The following is a 7,500-nucleotide window of genomic DNA, read 5'->3' on the forward strand; positions in this document are numbered from 1 at the left end:
GATACGACAGAGAAGAAGTCGGTCATCTTGATGAAGATGATTTGATCTCGTTGGATATTCAGTCTAGGCTAGTATCTGGAGCACAGAATATATGAAATAGATTCCAAAATATTAGAACAAATATTAGAACTATGATTCATACTTATCAGACCTCGTGGCCGGACTCCGAAACAAGAGTTAGAAGTGATAAATAAAAAAAATTTATTCTTTCGTTTCTACTTATTTTGGTTAAAGGATAAACCTTTCTTTAGCTTTTTTCATTATATTCAGTCATTGAATAAGCATTGAATAAGTGATAATCCAAGGGTTCTTACTCAGGGAATTTTTGAACTTTTTTTGGAAGGTTTTTTATTGAATCATCGTGGTTCTAGTCTGAATCTAAGGTTTTAATTGATTCATAGGGTCTTAACAAGATAATTCCTATCAATAATAAAGAAAACAAGAGTAAAGTCGCATTACATACAAATCAAAGAAAAAAAATAGGTAAATAGAAGATTCAAGAGGCCCCTAATGATCAATATAACTATGAATGAGCCGACTTGATATTTGGGCATTATAACTACAAAGAAGACTTTTCGGATTTTGATTCTTTCGTATCTTGATACAAAAAATTGAATCATAGCATTAAGAAGTTTGAAACTTTTTAGTACACATATCCGTTACGAGCGGTATTTGGGTGTTTCTGTTTGAGCCGTACGAGACGAAATTCTCATATACGGTTCTCAGAGGGGGGTCCCCTTGGTTTACCTATCTCAATAAAGTGTATGATTGGTTCGAAGAACGTCTTGAAATTCAGGCGATTGCAGATGATATAACTAGTAAATACGTTCCTCCTCATGTCAACATATTTTATTGTCTAGGAGGAATTACGCTTACTTGTTTTTTAGTACAAGTAGCTACGGGGTTTGCTATGACTTTTTACTACCGTCCGACCGTTACTGAGGCTTTTGCTTCTGTTCAATATATAATGACGGAAGCAAATTTTGGTTGGTTAATCCGATCAGTTCATAGATGGTCGGCAAGTATGATGGTCTTAATGATGATCCTGCACGTATTTCGCGTGTATCTTACTGGTGGATTTAAAAAACCTCGTGAATTGACTTGGGTTACAGGTGTGGTTCTGGCTGTATTGACCGCATCCTTTGGTGTAACTGGTTATTCCTTACCTCGGGACCAAATTGGTTATTGGGCAGTCAAAATTGTAACAGGTGTACCGGAAGCTATTCCAGTAATAGGGTCGCCTTTGGTAGAGTTATTACGCGGAAGTGCTAGTGTGGGACAATCTACCTTGACTCGTTTTTATAGTTTACACACTTTTGTATTACCTCTTCTTACTGCCGTATTTATGTTAATGCACTTCCCAATGATACGTAAGCAAGGCATTTCTGGTCCTTTATAGAGAATAGAAATCATAGATTTGTAATTAGTTATTTATGATTACTCAGGGGGGAAGAAGAGTATTTCATTGCTGCAAATATGGATTATTGAAAAATAAGACATGTATTTGGATATTTCCCTTCAACTCCACGAAATTTTATTCGTTATTTTTCAATAATAGTTGAAGGGAATTCTTCGAAGAGAAAATGGATTATGGGAGTGTGTGACTTGAACTATTGATTGGACCGTGTAGATATATGTCTTTTTATCTGCCACATTGGGATTCACAACAAAATGTGTCTTTATTCCAACCACCGCGAAAGCTCCATACAGAGGGTAGGCTGGTTCGCTTGAAGAGAATCTTTTCCATGATCAGACTTGACCATGTCGTGCATGACCAGGCTCCGTAAGATCCATTAGAATAGGTGATATATATGCCATAATACAGATTATGTTTTATCTATTTCACTTACTTAATAGTATGAAAATGCATTCATTTCCTCTGCATTGACTCGATTTATAATACTATCGGAGTGAAACAAGGGATCTAAAGAAGAACATAGGCTAGACTCTATTAGTAACAAGTAAATCCTTTGGATGTAAAAAGTATCAATATTTTTGGGGGCTAAAGCCCCATCGCAAGGTTTGAGACGACCCAGAAAGCACTTGAACATTATCAACTTTGTAAGCCTACTTGGGTATTGAGCATTTATCTGTACGAACTTAATTCCTTGCAATGGATAATTGTAACTCTTGAAAACGGAATCCGCTAAATTTTTTCTTACATTGAATCACTCATTTATTTTATATATGCTTGGATAAGATATCGATTTTTTTTTCTGGATCCAGTTGGTTCGTTTGATTTGTGCTCGAGCCGGATGATGAAAAATTATCATGTCCGGTTCTTTCGGGGGATGGATCCATAATAATTCACCTATCCTAATAACAAAAAAACCAGATTTGAATGATCCTGTATTAAGAGCTAAATTGGCTAAGGGTATGGGTCATAATTATTACGGAGAACCCGCATGGCCCAATGATCTTTTATATATTTTTCCAGTAGTCATTCTAGGTACTATTGCATGTAACGTGGGCTTAGCGGTTCTAGAACCATCAATGATTGGTGAACCCGCAGATCCATTTGCAACTCCTTTGGAAATATTGCCGGAATGGTATTTCTTTCCCGTATTTCAAATACTTCGTACAGTGCCAAATAAGTTATTGGGTGTTCTTTTAATGGTTTCCGTACCGGCGGGATTATTAACTGTACCATTTTTGGAGAATGTCAATAAATTCCAAAATCCATTTCGTCGTCCAGTAGCGACAACCGTCTTTTTGATTGGTACCGCAGTAGCTCTTTGGTTGGGTATTGGAGCAACATTACCGATTGATAAATCCCTAACTTTAGGGCTTTTTTAAATTGATTCAATTGTGAAATAAATAAAATATCACGATGTGTGTATCTAGGGAATAGTTGCTTCAAAGTGAATTACCCCTAGATACACATATTTAATGAAATTTTTGATTTATTTTGAGTATACGGATTCTGTTAAAGATTCAAACTTCATTTTCGTCTTTTTTTTTTATAAAGTTTTTTTACAACAAAAATCCAATGGATTTCAAATTTATGCAAAATTCTTTTCCATTTCGAGAATGTCTAATATATGTTTTACGTCTTCTATGCGAAAATGTTTGATTTTCATAAGTTCGTCTGGACTATTATTCAAAAGGTCAAATAATGTATGTATATTGCACCTTTTGAGGCAATTATAGATCCTAGGAGGCAATTCTGATTGGTCAATAAAAATATATTTTAATGCTCTTTCTTTTTTCTTTTTTCTTAGTTTCGCCAATTTCTCATGAAAAGTAAAAAGGGGTAAAGTAACTTTTTGTTTATTATTTTTAAAATGGAAGTTTTCTTTTTCTTCTTCCGCATGTAAAAAAGGAATAAATAAATCAATCAAATTCCGAGAGGCTTCATGAAGTGCTTCTTTAGGAGTTAAACTTCCATTGGTCCATATTTCGAGAAAAAGTATCTCTTGTTTTTCATTCCCATTTACATAAGAATGAATACTATGATTAACATTTCGAACAGGCATGAATATAGCATCCATAGGATAACTTGCGTCTTGAAAATTATTTGGCGTTTGTATATGATATCCGCGATTCCTCTCGATCTTTAATTCAATACAAAAATTAATTGGTTCCGTTAGGTTAGCTATATGCTGTGTATTATCAACGATTTCCACCGAAGGTGGTAAGATGATGTCTTGAGCAGTTACGCATCCAGGACCCTTGACACAAATAGACGCATCACGAGTTCCATACAGATTACTTCTCAATACAATTTCTTTCAAATTCATTAAAATTTCATGTACTGATTCTTGAATACCGACTATGGTAGAGTATTCATGTGGGATTTTTTCAGATTTTGCACGTGTGATACATGTTCCCTCTATTTCTCCAAGCAAAGCTTTTCGCATCGCAATGCCTATAGTATCCCCTTGTCCCTTCATAAGTGGAGACAGAATAAAGCGTCCATAATAAAGACGCTTACTGTCTGCTCTTGATTCAACACACTTCCACTTTAGTGTCCGAGTCGATACTCTGATTTTCTCTCGAACCATAGTAATATTTTTTGATAAAATCATTGAATTATTTATTTCTCTTGAAATTTCTCTTCAATGTTTATTTTTACACACGTCGTTTTTTAGGGGGCCTACAGCCATTATGTGGCATAGGGGTTACATCCCGTATGAAACTTAATAGTATACCGCTTCTCCGAATAGCTCTTAATGCTGCATCTCTTCCGAGACCGGGGCCCTTTATCATAACTTCGGCTCGTTGCATCCCTTGATCCACTACTGCCCGAATAGCATTTCCTGCTGCGGTTTGGGCGGCAAATGGTGTCCCTCTTCTTGTACCTTTGAATCCACACGTACCGGCGGAGGACCAAGAAATTACCCGACCCCGTACATCTGTAACAGTCACAATTGTATTGTTGAAACTTGCTTGAACATGAATAACGCCCTTTGGTATTCTACGCGTACTTTTACGTGAGCTAATACGTCCATTTCTACGTGAACCGATTCTTGGTATGGGTTTTGCCATATTTTATCATCTCATAAATCTAAGTCAGAGATATATGGATATATCCATTTCATGTCAAAACGGATCCTTTAATTTCTTTTTATGTATATATTGTGGGTGGCCTTTAGGGGTCCTTTTTTTTATAAAGATTATCCTTGTCTTTGTTTATGTCTCGGATTGGAACAAATTACCATAATTCGTCTCCGCCTACGGATCAGGCGACATTTTTCACAAATTTTCCGAATGGAGGCCCTTATTTTCATATTTTTTATTCCTTACCTTAATCTACTTATTGGAAGAAAATAAGTTTCTTGAAATTTTCTATTTCGAATTGGATCTCCCTACAAAAAAAAGAATATTGCACGTGAAAAGACTACTTCACCTAATCATTCGAATCTTTGTTTCGTAGTCTATAAATTATACGCCTTCTGGTCCTGGTTGAATCGTAACAACTTACTGAAATTTTGACTCTCTATTACCTAGTATATGGATAAAACTATGTTGAATCCTTCCTGAAACGTAACCTAGAATTGGATCCTCATTATCTAAACAAACCCAAAACATATCATTGGTAAGTGATTCAGTAATTAAACCTTCAGAAATCCTTTTTTGCTCTTTCATTCCAGACGAAACACCCTTCAAAGTATCAATTAATCAAGGGGGAGTCGTATTATAAACTATAAACCCACCTCTTTTCTTTTTTTTTTTTTTTTACAAATAGGGAAGTTCTGTGTATAATTCGAATATCATAAAGATTACCATATATAACACAAAATTTCGCCGCCGATTCCCTGTAGTCGAGCTTCTCGGTCTGTCATTATACCCCGAGAAGTAGACAGAATTACAATGCCCATTCCGCCTAAAATTCTAGGAATTTTTTGATAGTTAGAATATATTCGGAGACCAGGTCGACTGATCCGTTTTAAATTTAAAATCGTTTTATATGGTCCTTTCCTATTTCTTCTATGTCGTAGGGTTAAAACCCAAAAATCCTTGTTGCTTTCCCGATGTTTCCTTACGTTTTCAATAAAACCTTCTCGTAAAAGTATTTTAACAATGTTTTCGGTGATGTTAGTAGATGGTATTCGAACCATTCCTTTTCTATTCATGTCAGCATTGCGAATAGAGGTTATTATGTTAGCAATAGTGTCCTTACCCATGATAAACGAAAATTATTGGTTACTTAAATTTTTGATCTAATCAACATTCTTTTTTATTAAATAGTTATGAATTTTAAAAGGTATATACGTGATACACAATCTACTAATTAATTTCATTCAAATAGTATAACTATCTCACGGTCTGTCTCATTTTATAATACTTCAGGTGCTAATGAAATTATTTTAGTGAAATTTAACTGTCTCAATTCTCGGGCAATCGCACCAAAAATTCGAGTTCCTTTTGGATTTCCTTCTTGATCAATAACAACCGCAGCATTGTCATCATATCGTATTATCATACCATTTTCTCGTTTGAGTTCTTTACAAGTACGTACAATTACAGCTCTGATCACTTCTGATCTTTCTAGAGGTGTATTTGGGACGGCTTTCTTGATTACAGCAACAATAACGTCACCAATATGAGCATATCGTCGATTACTAGCCCCTATGATTCGAATACACATCAATTCTCGGGCTCCGCTGTTATCTGCTACATTCAAAAGGGTTTGAGGTTGAATCATATTATTTTGGAATCTTTTCTTTCAATGCAAAGGGCGAAGTAAAAAAAAAAAAAAGAAATATTGTTTTTCAAAAAAAAAAAAAAATAAATCTGCAATTGTTTTTTTTTCATCTTAAACAAAGATCGCTTTCCTTTGATTCTACATTTCTATCCCGAAGTAATGAATTGGGTTCGTATAGGCATTTTGGATGCCGCTATTGAAATAGCTTTTCTGGCTATATTTTCGGCTACTCCACTCATTTCATAAAGTATTCTACCTGGTTTAACAACAGCTACCCAATATTCGGGGGATCCTTTCCCTGAACCCATACGTGTTTCTGTGGGTCTTAGTGTAACGGGTTTGTCCGGAAATATACGTACCCATATTTTTCCACCGCGTCGTGCATTTCGTGTCATTGCCCTTCGTCCGGCTTCGATTTGTCTCGATGTGATCCAAGCGGGTTCAAGTGCCTGAATAGCGTATCTCCCGAAGCAAATACTATTGCCTCGATAAGATATTCCTTTCATTCTTCCTCTATGGTGTTTACGGAATCTGGTTCTTTTGGGGTTATAGTTGATGGTTATTTCTAAATTCCATCTCTACTACAGAACCGGACATGAGAGTTTCTTCTCATCCAGCTCCTCGCGAATGAAACGATTCAAAAAAATATACATGTATTTACTGATATTTTCTGAATAATAGATTCAATTATGGGATTTTTGATATTTCATTTAATCAATCTATTCGAAATTTGTATATCTTCTTTTCTTTTGATAGAAAACTAAACTGTTTATAGATTCTAGAATAATAGAATAAGTTTTTTTATTATAGTTTTCTAAAAAATTATAGATAATATAATCTCGTTTTGTTATTTTTTCTTTTATTATTAAGGTTATAACAAATCTTTATTTTGTTTTGCCTTTTTTTATCTATTATTATATTTGATCGACCCTAATTTAGAAATATAATAAAATGGAAACGTTCGCGGGCGAATATTTACTCTTTTTATATATGTTTTGGTTCTCGGGTTAGTTAGCCCATGAACCTACCTCTCATAATAAATGGATTGGTCTTGGGTTCCTTCCGCCATCCTACCCAATGAATTATTAGGATTCGTTTTCAATAGAATATTATGTATTCACGGGTTCCCTCGTTCCCATCGCCTCTCGATTAATGGTTAGGTCTTAATTATACAATGGAGCCCGTAATAAAATTTGTTTTTGAGTCAATCTTCTCAGTCTTTATTGTCTCGGGGCTCTTGGCTTTTTTGTTCTATGAACAGATTCATCTAATTATGAATTCATCAGTCTTAATGCTTTATTACACTACCTTTTATGAGATGACCCATAGACCTTACATATTACGTATTGGAA

Source organism: Cucumis melo, unplaced genomic scaffold, assembly GCF_025177605.1.
Source record: "Cucumis melo cultivar AY unplaced genomic scaffold, USDA_Cmelo_AY_1.0 utg000901l, whole genome shotgun sequence".
Lineage (NCBI taxonomy): Eukaryota > Viridiplantae > Streptophyta > Magnoliopsida > Cucurbitales > Cucurbitaceae > Cucumis > Cucumis melo.